The sequence below is a fragment of the Rutidosis leptorrhynchoides genome, chromosome 2 (assembly GCF_046630445.1).
Source record: "Rutidosis leptorrhynchoides isolate AG116_Rl617_1_P2 chromosome 2, CSIRO_AGI_Rlap_v1, whole genome shotgun sequence".
NCBI lineage: Eukaryota > Viridiplantae > Streptophyta > Magnoliopsida > Asterales > Asteraceae > Rutidosis > Rutidosis leptorrhynchoides.
In genome coordinates this window covers 316,374,939-316,397,432 of record NC_092334.1, presented here as the reverse complement: position 1 = coordinate 316,397,432, position 22,494 = coordinate 316,374,939, and positions in this window count along the sequence as shown.

The window sequence follows — 22,494 nt, the reverse complement described above, 5'->3', positions numbered from 1 at the left end:
TACGCATCTGCTATTGGGTCTATCATGTATGCAATGATATGTACTAGACCGGATGTGTCATGCGCTCTAAACTTGACAAGTAGATACCAGAATAACCCAGGAAACAGTCATTGGATTGCTGTTAAAAGTATATTGAAATACCTTAGGAGGACTAAGGATATATTTCTAATATATGGGTCTGGTGAGGAGGAACTCGCTGTAAAAGGTTACGTGGACTCGAGCTTCCAAACTGACCGAGATGATTCTCGATCACAATCCGGTTATGTCTTCATGTTAAATGGTGGTGCGGTCTCTTGGAAGAGTTCAAAACAGGATGTTGTTGCGTTATCCACCACAGAGTCGGAGTACATTGCCGCCTCATTGGCAGCTCAGGAAGCTACATGGATGAAGAAATTCATCGACGACTTAGGAGTGGTCCCTTCCATTCAGGACCCTCTTGAGATCTTTTGTGACAACGAGGGTGCGATTGCTCAAATCAAAGAACCTCGTGCTCATCAAAAGACTCGTCACATTGAGCGGAGATTCAACTACATCAGGGATGAAGTTGAAAAGGGAAAGATATGTATTCACAAAGTTCACACAGATCATAATGTTGCGGATCCACTCACGAAGCTTTTACATGGGCCAAAACATGAGGGGCATGTTTGTGCATTAGGGCTTCGATATTCTAGTGATTGGAAATGATCTATTTTATGTATTGTAACGGAACGAATTAGTTCAAACTCATTAATATAATTATGGTATTAATCTAATTTTGAGTTATGTTCCAATTTTGCATATTTTATCCATGAATAAATAATTATTCTAAATTCTGTAGTTGATCACATTTGTGGGAACAAGTGTGAGGTCGAGACTATTATGAACTTGGATTGGTTAAACATTCAAATGGTGAATGTGGGGCAAGGTTGCAACCATGGTTCTTAGATATTTGTGGGACACAAATATTGGAAGACCCGCTCTCAAGTTTTACTGTATGGAGCCTTTGTGGTTGATCACATGTAATCTTGAGTAAAGGAGAATATCATTTGTAGCGACCCCGACAAATCGTCAAGTGACGTCGTCGTCTACGTATGGTCCCATTACATGGTTATAAGTATTTATAACAAAGTTTGACCGAAAATATGTCGCATACATTTCATAAAGGATGTTTCAATGTTTACAAAAGTAATTCCCAAGACAAGTACATAACAAAAGTTATTGTTCATATGAAACACGTGCGACATAGTTTAAAATAGCCAAAAAGACGCTCCACGTATGCAAGTATACTCGACATCCAATGCAAGTATCAAAAAGTATGTGCGGAAGCATGTATCACCTAAGTTCAAGGACCTGAGAAAAACATAGAGAATCTGTCAACGAAAACGTTGGTGAAATCATAGGTTTAAATAAGTAAATGAGTAAAAGCAAGCTGAACCACAAGAGTTGCAATATTGATAAAGTCATAGTACATTCTAAAAGTTAATATTCACGAGCACCCAATTATCAAAGCTTAACATTCCGTCCGTTGAATACCCCATAAATTAGTGCTAGAACAACACTGTTTCCCGAAAATATATTTCATCCGTAGACGGTAGCGAACCGTCAAAGATGAGGGTTGTCAACCCATATGGCCATATAACATAAGTTCTCGCTTACACCATCTGATGTAACTAATGATAATCGGATTGAGGATTTTCGTTCTAAACTCGTATGTAGAATGTTTGTTTTCCCGTTCTTGTGTTCACTTAGTTCAAAAGAATCGTTTATGTTTTCTCATCCTAAAAGTAAGTTTAAAAGAGTAAAAGTGGGACTATGATCTCACCTTGTATGCACGAACCAAAAAGTACTTCGACAAGTAAACGTGCAAGAAACAATGCTAGTCTTGACCTAAACAAATAGGTTGTATCAATAACGATAGTCACGAAGGGTCAAAGATGTTCAATTAGTCCTATGGCTCGTTACGACTCGATTAATATAGCACGTGGATCAATTTGTCAAGTTTCATGCACGACACAAGTAGTTAAGCATGTTAGAACGATTGTATAATCGTTTGGTTAAGTTTGACTAAAAGTCAAACTTGGTCAAAGTCAAAGTCAACGGGGTCGGGTCGGGTGTCCGACAATTTTCTCATGATGAGAAGTCATATACGAGCATAATAGTCAAGTTTCATGGTAAACGGGGTTATAGTAAAGCGGGAAACATTTTTGTGACATGAAAAACAAAGACAAAATGAGCTGGGCAGTATGCGCGGCGCGCTATGGGTTGCGCGGCGCGCACCCAAGTGTAAATCCTGGTCAGAACTTAACCACGAAGGCAAACATCTGGGATTTCTAATTCTGCGTGGCGCGCGGGTATATGCGCGGCGCGCAATACCTGGGAAACATGCAGTTTGCAGAAAAATGGTCCAAGTCACGAACCAAAATACAATTTAACACATCTCATGCACCGAAAACACTTAAAACGCATATCATATATCATTAGAAAGGTAATCTGACAAGGAGAATAACTAAATTCATTTACTCAATCTAAACCAAACAAAATCATATCAAAATCACCATTAATGCTCATCATTTATTACTCCAAGTTCATAAATGCCATATTATGATTCGGGAAATTAATGCACATGTGTAATACGCCGTTTTGAAGATAATCAAGCATACAATACAACTAACACTAACAATTAACATTCCATGACATTCAAGCATCCAAAAATTCATGTCAAGAACTATCAAACCCTAGTCAAACATCTCAAAATCAATAATCATGTTTTTGAAGTTTTCTTAATCAACCTACACATCAATTTGAAGCTAATGATGCTAGTAACACATTTAATACATGAACTTTAACAATTTAAACAACTTTTAATCATCCAAAATCAAAGATTAAGCAAGCAATTTTCATATTCAAGCTAGTTACACCAAAAATAACAAATCGAGCATACAAATTACATACACGACATCACAATGAGCCATAGACACTAATTAACACACTTTTAAATCAAGAACACAAATTTAAAGAAATCTAGTGTTTTAGAAATGTTACCCAAAATCGAAGTAGTTAGCATCAAATCGAAGAGGATGATGAGAGGATCAAGAATATGTAATTTATTTGGTTGCTAGCTCCCAAATCCGGATTTAGATGATGAATTTATGTTAGAAAGTTGAGAGGATTTGGAAGTATCAAAAGGAGAAAGAGAGAGATGAATGAGAGGAGGAGGTTGAAGGTTTGACTAGTTGACCTAGTCAAATCTTTGGCCTCTTTGCAAGTTTGGTCCCTCTAGTTTCAAAGCGGGTGCGGGAAATAACCAAACGAATATTTAAAACGCTCGAGTAAACGGGTGACGTTATAATTAAATAACGAGGATATTATGAACATTAGTTAACGAAAGATGCCAAATTAAATGACGAAAGATATTATTTAAAAAAAAAAAAACGGTGTTAAAATAAATTTAACGGAAAAACGCGGGATGTTACATTATCCACACCTCAAAAGAAATTTCGTCCCGAAATTTAGTTGGAAGTAATAGTCGATGTCACTTACTCGAGACCTAGTGTAGTAACTCTACGAATGATTGAAGGTACTTTCTTGGACATTCCACGAATCCGGATAGTCGGGGTGTTACGTTGTATTAGGGCTTGGTTTTACGATCCACAAGTTCAGCCGGTTTTTCCTATGAGGAGGAGTTTGTCATCAATAGTGGGTGCATCTAGAAGGATTGCACGTTCCTGTTCCGCAGGACACGTTTCTAAGTTTGTTACACGAAATGTAGGGTAAACGGAAACTTAATTGAGTCGGAAGTTCTAAACGATAGGAAGCGGTTCCAATACGCCCCAAGGTTTCAAAAGGTTCGATATTACGGATATAGCCTTTCTCGATTTCCCAAAATGGATTACACCTTTCCAAGGTGCGGTTTCTCAATATTACGCGGTTACACACTGGGATTTGTGAGGTTTTCATCTAAGTTTGGTATGACTCTTTTGGGCGACTACGGGTCGTCTCGAGCCCTTCTCGGACTTGGATTATCTCAATTGTTGTTTCTTGGATGAGTTAAGATTCGGTGTTTTGTTTGCCACATGCTTTGGTCCAACGAATAGGGGTATGACATTAGCGGTCATATAGGGTTTCGGAAAGTGCGTGTGAACACACGAGTGGTAACTACTGTTGTAAGAGGGATCTACTAAAAGCGACCATGCAAGTTTGAAACATGTCTTTCGAAGACGTAAATCGTTCGTTTGTTCGGTTCGTTTGTTTGTGTGTGGTACGCGGTACTCATGTCTAAGCGGGTCTCCAAGGTTTCTTGTAAAACTAGAAGTGAAACGAGTATTTCGATACGTGATAATTGACAAAGATGCACCGTGTTGGAATAGAATCTCTTAATATACGTTTGAACAAGTTAGTTAGGGTTCGAAAATGTTCGTTAGAACTATTCACCCTCGTGGCGAATACTATTGTAATATGAAGAGTTTCTCTATCCATGGAGAAATGTTACAAGGAGTTTCCTTAAACGGAAATGCGAGCGATAAAGATAGGAGTGAAATGAGGACTTAGAATAGGATGAGCTTACATCTTGGGGTTGCCATAACGTGCCTCTAGTTGTCAAAAGTTGAAGTCTGAGAGAGAAACGAGGTAGTACACGTAGTTGTATAGTTCAGGGTTGAATAATAGTTGACCGATTATCAGAAACACAAGGGCGTTAAGTCAAAGAAGAGTGAAGTATCGTTGGATTGTGTGTTATCTTAAATTCCAGTAATATTAGACGGTGACGGTGAAATAACAGAGGTATGTAGTGTGGTACGTGATGATGAGAATATTGATCGGATCCACAATTTAGTATTTGAATTCTTCGTGCAAAATAACGAATTTCTGTTCCGTTGATTTCGAGTCGAGGGAGTATGCCTTTCGGCGTCCAAGTAGAAATATTTCCATATTTGAGTCCCATCTGGTGTTGTACGAATTTAGCTAGAAATGTTGGTGTGAAGAATCACGCTCAAGGTTCGATCGCGGAGAGATTAAAGTCGTGTAACACGAGAAAAGTCAGAAATGAATTTTCGGTAAGAACCGGTGAGATCTAAGATTTTTACGAATACAAGTCTGAGTTGGGAGAGTTCCCTGATTACATGTGGCTTGATTTCGAGATTGATTGTAATGCCTTGACCATTAACATCATAGTCTAGAAAATTGGACTTAGTTGAATAAGTTAAGATGTCATCTATAAATACGATAACAGATTTGTCTAGATAAGTTTGCATACGTGGTTTAGGAGGTTCATGAATACGGACGGAGTCCTAAATAAATCGACGGTACTAAGAGAGATTTACAACTAACGTTGCGAGTTCGGAAGATGGCTTAGGAGACATCGTCTCCCTTAACCCCTAATTGATGATAACCGGAACGGAAGTCGTTTTGGAATACACACGGGATTCATGCAAGTAATCATGAGGTCATGGATGCGAGGGAGAGGGTATCGGTTTCCAACCGAAAATTACTCAGTTCACAATAATCTATACAAGATGATGGGGAAACATTTTCTTTTTAACGAATAGGTTCCGAGCTCCCTAGTTCTATAGGTGTCAAGTCAAAAGTCTTAACGTGTGTCCTCCAATAAAATTTATAGGCACACAATATTTTCCGTTGGTCACTTAAATTGCCTAAGTAGTGTCTATGGGAAAAAAAGGTGAAGTGCAAAGAGTATGAGTCAGAGCCTTGATTATAAAACGTCTAACGGTAACCGAATCGAATAAACATGAAACGTGAGAATTTCGAGAAGAAACATACCCGTGACTAGTCCATCGTCGTCTCGGGCATCCTAGGCGTTGATGTTGAAAGTTTAACGGCGTGCGTTGGGGTTGATTTTCTTAATTGGGCATTCATTCCTAAAATGACCCGTTTGGCCACATGCGTAGCAAGTGACCAACTTTCGTGGGTTGGGTCCCTTTTGAGTGATGGGGGTGGCACTTCCACAATGTTTGGCGATGTGACCACTTCCTTGGCGCCGGTGGCGGAACCTGCCACATCCTTCAAAGTGATGCTTGCGGCATTCGTTACAAAAAGGTAGTTTTCCGGTATAGCCTTTCTTGTCGTTGGAGGCGAAAGGCTTCTTGGAGAGGTTGTTGTGGTTGTGGTTGCTTGATTGAGAGGCTTCCCATGTTCTTTTATTACCGCTCGATTGGTTCTCGACCATTGGTGCCGGCGTTTCCATTTCATTCGCCGTGTCTAAAGTATGGCGGGCCATTGTTAAAGCCTCTTGTAGGTTAGTGGGTCGAGGTGTCATTACCCTGTGTTGAATGCTCTTAGGGAGGCCATCCTTGTAAAGTTCGACTCTTAGGGATTCGGGAGTCATGAGATTTGGACACATTGAGACTAGTTCGGTGAACCGTTGATTATAAGTTCCGAGGTCATTCCCGACCGTTTTTAAATTCCTTAGACCCTGTTCGAGCCTTCGAGTCTCGTCGCGCAGAAAATATTCGGTGATCATTCTTTCTCTTAATTCGGTCCATGAGAGTGTGTGGGCTTCATCGATACCCACCGATTGTACGTACTTGTTCCACCACGAAAGAACAATGCCGGTGAAAGTGAGGGTGGAAAACTTGACCTTATCTTGGTCTCGACAACCGCTTGTGTTAAAAACGGTCTCCATTTGTTCAAACCATCGGGTGAGAACAACCGGTCCTCCGGTTCCATCGAAAGTGGGAGGGTTGTACTTCATGAAGTTCTTGTAGGAGCAACCTTCGCTTGAATTACCGGCTCCACGATTGGTGTTGTTGGAAAAGTGATCGGCCACGGCCGTACCCACGGCAGTGGTTATCATTCGTTGAAGAGCTTGTTCTAGAGTTTCGAGAGGGGTATTGTGTTGACCTTGGTGAGCCATTGTTCCTTCATGACACAAGAATATCGTTGATTAGTATTCTTAACAATACTAACCGTGATATGGAATAAGGATAGAGAGAAAATTTTTCCTTGACTCGCCTTAAATTCTTTATGTCATAATGTCGGAACGTCCATGTGAATCACCGTAATATAATCCCGGAAATTATATTACCCTAATTCATATGTGCATTCGACATTACTACATATAGTCAAGGTGGCGTGTCAATTAAATCATACAACGCAAGAGTAAGATAGAATAAGAGTAGATATGAGTAAGAGAGTTCGAGTATAAATGCACAAGTAGTCAGGTAATTCCTATGTCAAGTCTATATGCCGGTTGTAGTCTAGACTCACCAATGTACCCTATGACTCGGGGTTGACACTAATGAACTCTAAATCCCTACAACCAAAGCTCTGATACCACTTGTAGCGACCCCGACAAATCGTCAAGTGATGGCGTCGTCTACGTATGGTCCCATTACATGGTTATAAGTATTTATAACAAAGTTTGACCTAAAATATGTCGCATACATTTCATAAAGGATGTTTCAATGTTTACAAAAGTAATTCCCAAGACAGTACATAACAAAAGTTATTGTTCATATGAAACACGTGCGACATAGTTTAAAATAGCCAAAAAGACGCTCCACGTATGCAAGTATACTCGACATCCAATGCAAGTATCAAAAAGTATGTGCGGAAGCATGTATCACCTAAGTTCAAGGACCTGAGAAAAACATAGAGAATCTGTCAACGAAAACGTTGGTGAAATCATAGGTTTAAATAAGTAAATGAGTAAAAGTAAGCTGAACCACAAGAGTTGCAATATTGATAAAGTCATAGTACATTCTAAAAGTTAATATTCACGAGCACCCAATTATCAAAGCTTAACATTCCGTCCGTTGAATACCCCATAAATTAGTGCTAGAACAACACTGTTTCCCGAAAATATATTTCATCCGTAGACGGTAGCGAACCGTCAAAGATGAGGGTTGTCAACCCATATGGCCATATAACATAAGTTCTCGCTTACACCATCTGATGTAACTAATGATAATCGGATTGAGGATTTTCGTTCTAAACTCGTATGTAGAATGTTTGTTTTCCCGTTCTTGTGTTCACTTAGTTCAAAAGAATCGTTTATGTTTTCTCATCCCAAAAGTAAGTTTAAAAGAGTAAAAGTGGGACTATGATCTCACCTTGTATGCACGAACCAAAAAGTACTTCGACAAGTAAACGTGCAAGAAACAATGCTAGTCTTGACCTAAACAAATAGGTTGTATCAATAACGATAGTCACGAAGGGTCAAAGATGTTCAATTAGTCCTATGACTCGTCACGACTCGATTAATATAGCACGTGGATCAATTTGTCAAGTTTCATGCACGACACAAGTAGTTAAGCATGTTAGAACGATTGTATAATCGTTTGGTTAAGTTTGACTAAAAGTCAAACTTGGTCAAAGTCAAAGTCAACGGGGTCGGGTCGGGTGTCCGACAATTTTCTCATGATGAGAAGTCATATACGAGCATAATAGTCAAGTTTCATGGTAAACGGGGTTATAGTAAAGCGGGAAACATTTTTGTGACATGAAAAACAAAGACAAAATGAGCTGGGCAGTATGCGCGGCGCGCTATGGGTTGCGCGGTGCGCACCCAAGTGTAAATCCTGGTCAGAACTTAACCACGAAGGCAAACATCTGGGATTTCTAATTCTGCGCGGCGCGCGGGTATATGCACGGCGCGCAATACCTGGGAAACATGCAGTTTGCAGAAAAATGGTCCAAGTCACGAACCAAAATACAATTTAACACATCTCATGCACCGAAAACACTTAAAACGCATATCATATATCATTAGAAAGGTAATCTGACAAGGAGAATAACTAAACGCATTTAATCAATCAAAACCAAACAAACTCATATCAAAATCACCATTAATGCTCATCATTTATTACTCCAAGTTCATAAATGCCATATTATGATTCGGGAAATTAATGCACATGTGTAATACGCCGTTTTGAAGATAATCAAGCATACAATACAACTAACACTAACAATTAACATTCCATGACATTCAAGCATCCAAAAATTCATGTCAAGAACTATCAAACCCTAGTCAAACATCTCAAAATCAATAATCATGTTTTTGAAGTTTTCTTAATCAACCTACACATCAATTTGAAGCTAATGATGCTAGTAACACATTTAATACATGAACTTTAACAATTTAAACAACTTTTAATCATCCAAAATCAAAGATTAAGCAAGCAATTTTCATATTCAAGCTAGTTACACCAAAAACAACAAATCGAGCATACAAATTACATACACGACATCACAATGAGCCATAGACACTAATTAACACACTTTTAAGTCAAGAACACAAATTTAAAGAAATCTAGTGTTTTAGAAATGTTACCCAAAATCGAAGTAGTTAGCTTCAAATCGAAGAGGATGATGAGAGGATCAAGAATATGTAATTTATTTGGTTGCTAGCTCCCAAATCCGGATTTAGATGATGAATTTATGTTAGAAAGTTGAGAGGATTTGGAAGTATCAAAAGGAGAAAGAGAGAGATGAATGAGAGGAGGAGGTTGAAGGTTTGACTAGTTGACCTAGTCAAATCTTTGGCCTCTTTGCAAGTTTGGTCCCTCTAGTTTCAAAGCGGGTGCGGGAAATAACCAAACGAATATTTAAAACGCTCGAGTAAACGGGTGACGTTATAATTAAATAACGAGGATATTATGAACATTAGTTAAAGAAAGATGCCAAATTAAATGACGAAAGATATTATTTAAAAAAAAAACGGTGTTAAAATAAATTTAACGAAAAAACGCGGGATGTTACATCATTGTATCCTCTGACCTGAGATACATATTGGGTTCAAATATTCACCGAATATCGTGCCTTGATTCTTTCCTTCGCTATTCTGAGAAGGTAGCTCATAAGGGAGGCTTCAGGCATGGTACGAAGTGTAGTGTCTAGGACGTATGTAGTCAAGATGGAATTTGTCCCTCTTATTCGTTGAGAGTCAGATGTCTAAGGCCTGATAAAGTTAAATCTATAAGAGGGTGATCACTCTATACCTCTTGGATTTAACATGACATCTAGTACAAAAGGATATATTGAAAGATTCACCTAATCATATTCGAGATGGGAACTCGAAAGCAATGATGTTATTGAATGGCACTAAGTCATAACACATTGGGGGTGATGGACGGTCGTTAGGTGGTATCCGTCACTTGCATCAATTCCTTATGTTTCTCGTGCAAGTGGGAGATTGAAGGTATTTCGTATGCCCGAGAGACATAATTAATTAATGTGGCCAATATGTTATGATCCAAGTCGGGTCATACCCAATAACAAACCGTCAACACTTTTATGTATTTATTTCAAGAGTGGATCTTTAAAATAAATACTTGACACTTAGACTTTAGAAATTGGTTTCTAAGGATAATATGCTTGAAATAATTATTTGGATAATTATAAGTATAAGTTTAATTCATTATGTGATTAAGCTTATTTGTGTGTAATAATTTTATAAAAGGTTATAAAATTAAATATATGTGCTAGTAACATATATGTATATATATATATATATATATATATATATATATATATATATATATATATGTTATAAGTGGTTTATAATTTATATATAAGTGCAAGTAATATATGTACATTTACATATTATAAGTGGCTTATATATTAAAGTAATGTACATATATTAAAAGAGTGCAAGTAATATTTCAACAAGCATCTAAATGGACATGCAAATATATGAATAAAAAAAAAACAAAAAAAAAAGGGAGGGAGCATGGGGGTGGCGGTTTTGTCATCCCAAGACAAGTCACCCCATGCTTTGTTATTACTTGGAAATACACTCTTCTACATACAAGACATGCTTGCACAACTTCTCACACACACATTAAACTTGCAAATTTGAAAAACCAAAACCTCTCTTCCACCCTATTTTGGCCGAAAATATTGAGGAGCAAAAGGGGGTTCTTCAAGCAAAGTTTGATAGCATATTAGTGTCTTAAATCCTAACCAAAGAAGGGTGTTGATTTACCAAGGTTTGTGGGTATCAAATGTAACATCCCGCGTTTTTCCGTTAAATTTAATTTTAACACCGTCTTTTTTTTTAAAACATAATCTTTCGTATTTAAATTAATAGTTTCCGTGAGTAACGTTCATTATATTCCCGCTATTTAATTTTGACATCACCCGTTACTCGAGCGTTTTAAAATATTCGTTTGGTTAATTACCGCACCCGCTTTGAAACTTGAGGGACCAATCTCGTCACTTGGCCAAATTGGGGCAACTAGCCACCACCTCCCCACCTTCCTCACCATTCAATCACCTCCATCTCTCTCTCTTTCTCTCTAGCAAGAACACACACACAAACACCCAATTCAAACATTCATCATCTAAATTCGGATCGGGAAGCAAACTTCAAAACAAATTACATATTCGTGATCCTCTCTTCATCCTCTACATTTTGATACCAATTTCATCAAGTTTGGGTAACTTTCTAAAAACTCTAGATTTCTATAAATTCGTGTTTTTGACTTGAAATTGTGTTGGTTAGTGTCTATGGCTCGTGTATAACATGAATATATGATTTGTATTCTCGATCTTGATGTTTTGGTGTAACTAGCTTGAAAATGAAAAGTGTATGCTTAATCCTTGATTTTGGATGATCAAATGTTGTTAGATTGTTAAAGTGCATGTTTTAAAAGTGTTACTAGTATCATTAGCTTCGTTTTGATGTATAGGTTGATTAAGGAAACTCCAAAAACATGATTATTGATTTTGAGATGTGTGACTAGGGTTTGATAGTTCTTGACATGAATTTTTGGATGCTTGAATGCCATGAAATGTTAATTGTTAGTGTTTAGTAGTAATGTATGCTTCATTACTTTCGAAACGGCATATCGTATGTGTAAATTGGATTCCCGAATCATAAAATACGTTTTACGAACTTGAAACTTTGAAAATAAACCTTTCTTGATCAATTGACGAGTTTTCGGTTATTGTAAATGATGTTTTTGTTTGATGATATGTGGTTAGTTGTATTGCTCGTCAAAATACCTTTCCAACGATATAAGATACTTGTTTTGGATGTTTACGGTTTAGGAATTATGGGTATTTGAAGTTGGATTCGTGCTTGAGTGTGAAAAACTGACCAGAATTCTCTGCCCAGGTAGTGGCGCGGCGCGCCCCATTCCCGCGCGGCGCGCGGATTGGCCTGGCCAGATTCTGCCTTGTTTGGCGCATTTCACGCGAAATGTTTGACTAGCTATCGACCTCCGATTCACATGAAACTTGTTTTAATATACTTGTATACGAATATTTAGCATAGAAAAATAGTCCGGGACCCGACCCGAACGCGTTGACTTTTTCGTTGACTTTGACCAAGTTTGACTTTTAGTCAAACTTAACCAAACTTTTATACAATCATTCTAACATGCTTTTATACTTGTTTCTTGTATGAAACTTGACAACGTGATTCACATGCTATATTTAATCGAGTCGTATTGAGCCATAGGACTAATTGAACACATTTCACCCGACCTTGTGTCGTAACCGGTTAATTGATATAACTTACTTGTTTAGGTCAAGGCTAAGCAACTTTCATGCACACGTTTACTTGTTGAAGTACCTTTATACTCGTGCACTCGAGGTGAGATCATAGTCCCACCTTTTCAACAACTTTTATACTTTTAAATCGTGGGCTGAGAAAACATATACTTTGTTACATCTTGTACTACTTACTTTTATGTTTTGAACACAAGTGTGAAAACAAACATTCCACGTGCGAGTTAGAACAAAAATGCCTCAATTCGATTATCATTAGTTACACTTGCAGGGTGTAAGCGAGAACTTATATTGTGTGGCCATACGGGTTTAACAAACCCTCATTCAGACGGTTCGCTACCGTTATGCGGATGAAATATACTTTTGTGTTTTAGTGCGGGTTCTAGCACTGTGTGATGGGGTAACGTTGGTTAAGTTTTGATAATTGAGTGCTCGCGTATAACAACACTTTTGGAATGCAAATGATTTGGATAATCTACGTTATGGAAATACAAAATCTTGTGGTTCAAAAACAACGTTTAATACTTACTAAACCTATGATTTCACCAACGTTTTCGTTGACAGATTTTTCTATGTTTTTCTCAGGTCTCGCACGATATGTGATACATGCTTCCGCTCACTATTTGATACTTGCATTGGATGTCGAGTATACATGCATTACTTGGAGCGTCTTTTGACTTTACTTTAAACCGTGTCGCCTAGATTTCAAATGTACTTATAACCTTGTAACTTAACTTTTGGTTGAACAATTCTTGTAAACTTTGAAAACAATCTTTATTTTGAAATAAGGGCGACATATTTTGGTCAAACATTGTCATAAAGACTTATGACCAGGTAATGGGACCCACGTAGTCGACGCCGTCACTTGACGATTTGTTGGGGTCGCTACAAGTGGTATCAGAGCCAGGTTGTAGGGATTTAGAGTTCATTTGTGTCCACCCCGAGTCATAGGGTACATAGGTGAATCTAGACTACAACCGGCATATAGACAGAAGTAGGAATTACTTGACTATTTGTGCATTTATACTCGAACTCTTCTATCATATCTAACTCGTATTCGATCTTGATCTTACGTTGATAAATTTTGTTGACGCGCCACCTTGACTTTATGAAGTAATGTTAAATGCACACGAGAATCAGGGTAATATAATTTCCGAGATTATATTACGGTGATTCATATGGACATTCCGACATTATGACATAAAGAATTTAAGGCGAGTCAAGGAAAATTTTCTCTACATCATCATTCCATATCATGATTAGTATTATTGAGAATACTAATCAACGATATTCTTGTGTCTTGAAGGAACAATGCCTCCCCGTCGCGGGCCACGTAATGAAACTTCCGAACAAGCTTTTCAACGCATGATAGCCGCCGCCATAGGTGCGGCTATGGCTAGTATCTCCTCCGACATCAATAACAACCACAACCAGAACAACCATGGAGCCGGTAATTCAAACGAGGGTTGCTCCTACAAAACTTTCATGGGGTGCAAACCTCACACCTTCGATGGGACCGGAGGACCGGTTGTGCTCACCCGATGGTTTGAGCAAACAGAAGCCGTTTTTAGCATAAGCGGTTGTCGGGACCAGGACAAAGTCAAATATTCCACCCACACTTTTGCCGGTATCGCCCTCACATGGTGGAATACGTATGTGCTGTCGGTGGGTATCGATGAAGCCCACACACTCTCATGGGCCGACTTAAAGAAAAAGATGATCACCGAATACTTCCCGCGCGAAGAGACCCGTAAGCTCGAACACGAACTAAGAACTTTAAAAGCGGTCGGGAATGACCTAAAGGCATATAATCAACGATTTTCTGAGCTATCCTTGATGTGCCCAAACCTCGTGACCCCCGAACCTCTAAGGGTTGAACTTTACATGGATGGTCTTCCCAAGAGCATCAAACAAGGAGTAATGTCATCCAAACCCAGTAATCACCAAGAGGCCCTGAATATGGCCCGTCAATTGATCGAAACGGTAGACGAGATTGAAGTGCCGGAACCTAAAGCCGAGGATGAGTCGGGTGACAACAAAAGAAAATGGGAAGCCCCCCAATCGAGTAACTACAACAACTTTTCCAAGGAACCTCTCACCCCCGTCGGCAAGAAAAGTTATGCCGGGACACGACCTTTTTGCAACACATGCCACAAGCATCATTTTGGTGAATGTGGCAAGCTAATTTGCCATCGGTGCCAAGGTAGTGGTCATATTGCCAAGTATTGTGGAAGTACCGCCCCCGTCACTCAAAAGGGGCCCGACGCACCAAAGCCGAGTATTTGCTACAAATGCGGCCAATCGGGTCATTTTAGGAATGAATGCCCAAAGAATAAAGCAAAAACCAACGAGCGCCGTTGAACTTACGACATCGACACCTAGGATGCCCGAGACGATGATGGACTAGTCACGGGTACGTTTCCTCACAACAAACCGTATATTTCATACTTATTCGATTCGAGTACCGTTAGACGTTTTATAACCAAGGATTTGACTCGTGCTCTTTATATTCCACCTCTTTCCCCCAGATACTACTTAGACGATTTAAGTGACCGACGGAAAATATTGTGTGCCTATAAATTTTATTGGATGATATACGTTAAGACTTTTGACTTGACACCTATAGAACTAGGGAGCTCGGAACCTATTCGTAAAAAAAAAAAAAAAAAAAAAAAAAATGTTTCCCCATCATCTTGTATAGATTATTGTGAACTGAGTAATTTTCGGTTGGAAACCGATACCCTCTCCCTCGCATCCATGACCTCATGATTATTTGCACGAATCCCGTATGTTCCAAATCGACCTCCGTTCCGGTTATCATCAATTGGGGGTTAAGTGAGACGATGTCTCCTAAGCCACTTTCCGAACTCGCAACGTTAGTTGTAAAACTCTCTTAGTACCGTTTGATTTATTTAGGGCTCGCCCGTATCCATAAACCTCTTGAACCGCGTATACAAATTCATATAGACTAATCTGTTATCGTATTTATGGATGACATCTTAACTTATTTAAGTAAAGAAGGAAAACGAACAACATCACCATCTTACGCTCGAACTTTTGAGAAAAGAGCAACTTTATACCAAATTCTCCGAGTGAGAATTTCTGTTGAACGAAGTCCAATTTTCTAGACCATGATGTTAATGGTCAAGGCATTACAATCAATCTCGAAATCAAGCCACATGTAATCAGGAAACTCTCCCAACTCAGACTTGTATTCGTAAAATCTTAGATCTCGCCTGTTATCACCGAAGATTCATTTCTGACTTTTCTCGTGTTACCCGACTTTTACACTCGTTAACTCACTAAGGGAAAACTTTAAACCTCTCCGTGTTCGAACCTTGAGCGTGATTCTTCACACCAACATTTCTAGTTAAAATCGTATAGCAACAGATGGAACTCAAACATGGAAATATTTCTACATGAACGCCGAAAGGCATACTCTCTCGACTCAAAATTAACGTAACTAAAATTCGTTATTTTGCACGAAGAATTCGAATATTAAACTGTAGATCCGATTCAACTTTCTCGTCATCACGTACCACACACATACCTCTGTTATTTCACCGTTACTGTCTGATATTACTGGAATTTAAGATAACACACAATCCAACGATACTTCACTCTTCTTTAACTTAACGTCCTTGTGTTTCTGATAATCGACCAACTATTATTCAACCCCGAACTATACAACTACGTGTACTATCTTGTTTCTCTTCCAGACTTCAATTTTCGACAACTAGAGGCGCGTTATGGCAACCTCGAGATGTAAGCTCATCCTATTCTCAGTCCTCATTTCATTCCTATCTTTATCGCTCGCATTTCCGTTTAAGGAAACTCCTTGTGACATTTCTCCATGGATAGAGAAATTCCTCATATTATATTAGTATTCGCCACGAGGGTGAATAGTCCTAACGAACATTTTTCGAACCCTAACTGACTTGTTCAAACATATCTTAAGAGATTCTATTCCAACACGGAGTATCTTTGTCAAATATCCCGTATCGAAATACTCGTTTCGCCTCTAGTTTTACAAGAAACCTTGGAGACCCACTTAGACATGAGTACTGCGTACCACCCACAAACAGACGAACCGAACAAACGAACGATTTACGTCTTCAAAAGACATGTTTCAAACTTGCATGGTCGCTTTTAGTAGATCCCTCTTACAACAGTAGTTACCACTCGTGTGTTCACACGCACTTTCCGAAACCCTATATGACCGCTAATGTCATACCCCTATTCGTTGGACCAAAGCATGTGGCAAACAAAACACCGAATCTTAACTCATCCAAGAAACAACAATTGAGATAATCCAAGTCCGAGAAGGGCTCGAGACGACCCGTAGTCGCCCAAAAGAGTCATACCAAACTTAGATGAAAACCTCACAATTCCCAGTGTGTAACCGCGTAATATTGAGAAACCGCACCTTGGAAAGGTGTAATCTAATTTGGGAAATCGAGAAAGGCTATATCCGCAATATCGAACCTTTTGAAACCTTGGGGCGTATTGGAACCGCTTCCTATCGTTTAGAACTTCAGACTCAATTAAGTTTCCGTTTACCCTACATTTCGTGTAACAAACTTAGAAACGTGTCCTGTGGAACAGGAACGTGCAATCCTGCTAGGTACATCAACTATCGATGACAAACTTCTCTTCATAGGAAAACCAGTTGAAATCGGGGATCGTAAAACCAAACTTTAATACAACGTAAAACCCTGACTATCCAAATTCATGAGAACACTCAAGGACGTACCTACACTTATTCATATTATGAACAATGTAAAGTCTCGAGTAAGAGATATCGACTACTACTTCCAACTAAATTTTGGGACGAAATTTCTTTTGAGGTGTGGATAATGTAACATCCCGCGTTTTTCCGTTAAATTTAATTTTAACACCGTCTTTTTTTTTAAAACATAATCTTTCGTATTTAAATTAATAGTTTCCGTGAGTAACGTTCATTATATTCCCGCTATTTAATTTTGACATCACCCGTTACTCGAGCGTTTTAAAATATTCGTTTGGTTAATTACCGCACCCGCTTTGAAACTTGAGGGACCAATCTCGTCACTTGGCCAAATTGGGGCAACTAGCCACCACCTCCCCACCTTCCTCACCATTCAATCACCTCCATCTCTCTCTATTTCTCTCTAGCAAGAACACACACACAAACACCCAATTCAAACATTCATCATCTAAATTCGGATCGGGAAGCAAACTTCAAAACAAATTACATATTCGTGATCCTCTCTTCATCCTCTACATTTTGATACCAATTTCATCAAGTTTGGGTAACTTTCTAAAAACTCTAGATTTCTATAAATTCGTGTTTTTGACTTGAAATTGTGTTGGTTAGTGTCTATGGCTCGTGTATAACATGAATATATGATTTGTATTCTCGATCTTGATGTTTTGGTGTAACTAGCTTGAAAATGAAAAGTGTATGCTTAATCCTTGATTTTGGATGATCAAATGTTGTTAGATTGTTAAAGTGCATGTTTTAAAAGTGTTACTAGTATCATTAGCTTCGTTTTGATGTATAGGTTGATTAAGGAAACTCCAAAAACATGATTATTGATTTTGAGATGTGTGACTAGGGTTTGATAGTTCTTGACATGAATTTTTGGATGCTTGAATGCCATGAAATGTTAATTGTTAGTATTTAGTAGTAATGTATGCTTCATTACTTTCGAAACGGCATATCGTATGTGTAAATTGGATTCCCGAATCATAAAATACGTTTTACGAACTTGAAACTTTGAAAATAAACCTTTCTTGATCAATTGACGAGTTTTCGGTTATTGTAAATGATGTTTTTGTTTGATGATATGTGGTTAGTTGTATTGCTCGTCAAAATACCTTTCCAACGATATAAGATACTTGTTTTGGATGTTTACGGTTTAGGAATTATGGGTATTTGAAGTTGGATTCGTGCTTGAGTGTGAAAAACTGACCAGAATTCTCTGCCCAGGTAGTGGCACGGCGCGCCCCATTCCCGCGCGGCGCGCGGATTGGCCTGGCCAGATTCTGCCTTGTTTGGCGCATTTCACGCGAAATGTTTGACTAGCTATCGACCTCCGATTCACATGAAACTTGTTTTAATATACTTGTATACGAATATTTAGCATAGGAAAATAGTCCGGGACCCGACCCGAACGCGTTGACTTTTTCGTTGACTTTGACCAAGTTTGACTTTTAGTCAAACTTAACCAAACTTTTATACAATCATTCTAACATGCTTTTATACTTGTTTCTTGTATGAAACTTGACAACGTGATTCACATGCTATATTTAATCGAGTCGTATTGAGCCATAGGACTAATTGAACACATTTCACCCGACCTTGTGTCGTAACCGGTTAATTGATATAACTTACTTGTTTAGGTCAAGGCTAAGCAACTTTCATGCACACGTTTACTTGTTGAAGTACCTTTATACTCGTGCACTCGAGGTGAGATCATAGTCCCACCTTTTCAACAACTTTTATACTTTTAAATCGTGGGCTGAGAAAACATATACTTTGTTACATCTTGTACTACTTACTTTTATGTTTTGAACACAAGTGTGAAAACAAACATTCCACGTGCGAGTTAGAACAAAAATGCCTCAATTCGATTATCATTAGTTACACTTGCAGGGTGTAAGCGAGAACTTATATTGTGTGGCCATACGGGTTTAACAAACCCTCATTCGGACGGTTCGCTACCGTTATGCGGATGAAATATATTTTTGTGTTTTAGTGCGGGTTCTAGCACTGTGTGATGGGGTAACGTTGGTTAAGTTTTGATAATTGAGTGCTCGCGTATAACAACACTTTTGGAATGCAAATGATTTGGATAATCTACGTTATGGAAATACAAAATCTTGTGGTTCAAAAACAACGTTTAATACTTACTAAACCTATGATTTCACCAACGTTTTCGTTGACAGATTTTTCTATGTTTTTCTCAGGTCTCGCACGATATGTGATACATGCTTCCGCTCACTATTTGATACTTGCATTGGATGTCGAGTATACATGCATTACTTGGAGCGTCTTTTGACTTTACTTTAAACCGTGTCGCCTAGATTTCAAATGTACTTATAACCTTGTAACTTAACTTTTGGTTGAACAATTCTTGTAAACTTTGAAAACAATCTTTATTTTGAAATAAGGGCGACATATTTTGGTCAAACATTGTCATAAAGACTTATGACCAGGTAATGGGACCCACGTAGTCGACGCGGTCACTTGACGATTTGTTGGGGTCGCTACATCAAAGGCTTGAGGTTTCAAGTGAGAAACTAGCTTCTTCATCATCTTCATCTTGTTTCTTCAACCTCCATTTTGGAGAAGGTATAAACCCTAACTAGTTCTATTTACATTTAAGTATATTTCAAGACTAGATCTTCTAATGGAATACTTTTAAAAAGGTTTAAATACACATGCAAACTTAAAAATTGCTTCCGCTACCTATACATATATATACACACAAATATGGTTTTGTGACTTTGTTTACATGTAGTATTCCATCAGTCCAAGTATTTGGGACGGCGTCCCAATGAACTAGAAAGTACTGATCAGTTTTTTTGTTTACACGCGAGCGAAAAACTCGCTCCCCGACACTTTTCAACGAAACCATTTTCACAATATGACATATTAAGTAAAACTAAGATATTGCCACCATAAAAACAAGTTTTACAACCCCGGGCTCACAATGACCCGTTTTACAAATAAAGTAGCAGTTTCGACCCATTTATCTCTTTAGACGGATTAGAACTCTACAACCCAACCCGATACCAAGAGCATAATCCCGGGGACTACCAAAACCCCCAACCGCGTCCAATTATCCGAAAGCTACCCCATCAAGCCCAACCGCTCCTGCACGTCTAGTCTAATAACTAGCTAGCATCAATAACACAATACCTGTAAAAAGGTAAACAACGAGAGGGGTAAGCCGAGGCTTAGTGAATGCAATAATTATACACATACATATATAATATACCTACTTGCAAACACTTACTCACATACCGCATACATGCTAGCAACACAATTAGCTTATCATCATAATTTCAAGCTATAACCTCCAATAATCGAGCTAGCATAACAAAAGCATATATAATATGAACAAATATAATATGCTTATGCTACAACACAAATAACCATGGTTAACCAATAGTACAAGGGAACGGCGCTCGCGAAAAAGCCATCGGTGTTCATAACATCCGTTAGGGTACTTAACACCTCGCACTACTAACCCCTAGGGTGGCACCTTAACACCTCGGCACATCACCCCGAGTGGCATCTTAACACATCTATGCAACACTCATTATTTTACGGAGTGGTGTCTTAACACCTCGACACTACACTCCTAGGTGGCATCTTAACACCTCGATGCTACACCCGAGTGGCATCTTAACACCTCGATGCTACACTCTTCACATGAAACATGGTGTCTTAGCACCTCGACACTACACATTTCACGCTACAACAAATAGATACATTATATACCTACACATATAATTATTCCACTCACCTTATCACGTCGGTGGTGATTTAGCACTTCCGTATGCTTCGAGCAAGGTACCTAATACATAAGTACACATTTAATACACAACTTGTGGAATTAACCACAATACTCACTCACACCCAAAACCGCCCATAAAATGGCCAAGACTCATCTTTAATTACTAAAACTAGTGATGTAAGTCTACTAACACCAATTAGCACAAACTTAAGGTGTTTCATACCCATTTCACCCAATTAGGTCAACCTTAACTCATTTGACCCATTTCAACACTTATACATACCATTTTAGCCAAACATGACCCATTTACAATTCTTCCATCATTTACAAGTGTATTAATGACCAATCAACACAATTTAACACTTACAACTTCAATTCACATGGCCAACCCCTAGATCATAGCTATTAGGGTTTTCCTTATCTCAACATAACCCAAATTCACCCATTTTACCCCCAAATGGGTCTTACAAGTTCCAACACTCCTAAAATCACTAATACTAGTGATTATACCCCACTTACAAACCTTAAACATGCTTAAATCATTAACCAACCCAAAACCCGCAAAATATCAAAATAGTGGGTTTCCATAAACCCTCTTCATCATCTAAAAGGGTTTTACAAATAACAAGCTCAAACCCTAAATGTACACAAGAATCTTAACAATGAAATTCGGAGTTGAGTCTTACCAATACTACCAAAATGTAGCCGTGAACGAAAGGAACAACTTTAACTCTCGAGCTTTGACCCGAAACGCTCATCTTCTTCACCAAACCAAGCTTTCTCACTCTAAATTAAGCCTCTGTCTCTAAAATAAGATGAGAGTGTTTTGTGTGGGTGAGAATGAGCTCCAAATGGAGTTCTAGATCATTTTTGATGATCCCAAACCGACCCCAAGTGAAAAGACCCAAATACCCCTTTTAATTTGAGTAAAATAGAGCTGCTGGCCCGTCAGGCCTTCTGGACGGCGTCCAAAAAGCTTGGACGGCGTCCTAACCTTCATTGTTGGACGGCGTCCTAAAGTCTGGACGGAGTCCCAATGAACTGAGTCTGAAACTGAACTTGTTTTGGTCGTAACTTTCAAACCGTAACTCCGTTTTTGACGAATCAAATATCGTTGGAAACGTAATGAGATTTACTATCCAATGGTAAGGTTTTAGAACATCAACTCCAACTTTATTTGGGATCCAAATATACACTTACATGCCTCGTATTTCGAATGACGCTCGAAATAACGTGTAACTGAAAAACGGGTGTTACAACTCTCCCCCACTTAAATTGGATCACGTCCTCGTGATCCGCACAAACACTAGAAGTTAAGCACTTCTCCCACGAACATTTCCGCTTCCAACGCGGAGTCACACAAGTAGTAAACTCATCCGAATCCTCGCTTCGTGCACTAACGCATCATAATACCACAATATTGGGTAATCAACCCACGAGTCGAATCAATCGTAACCGTTGCTCCTACGCCGAGTATCTAAACTCATACCATACACTTCACAATCGTCCTAAGAGTAGAACAATTTGCCGACAAACATCA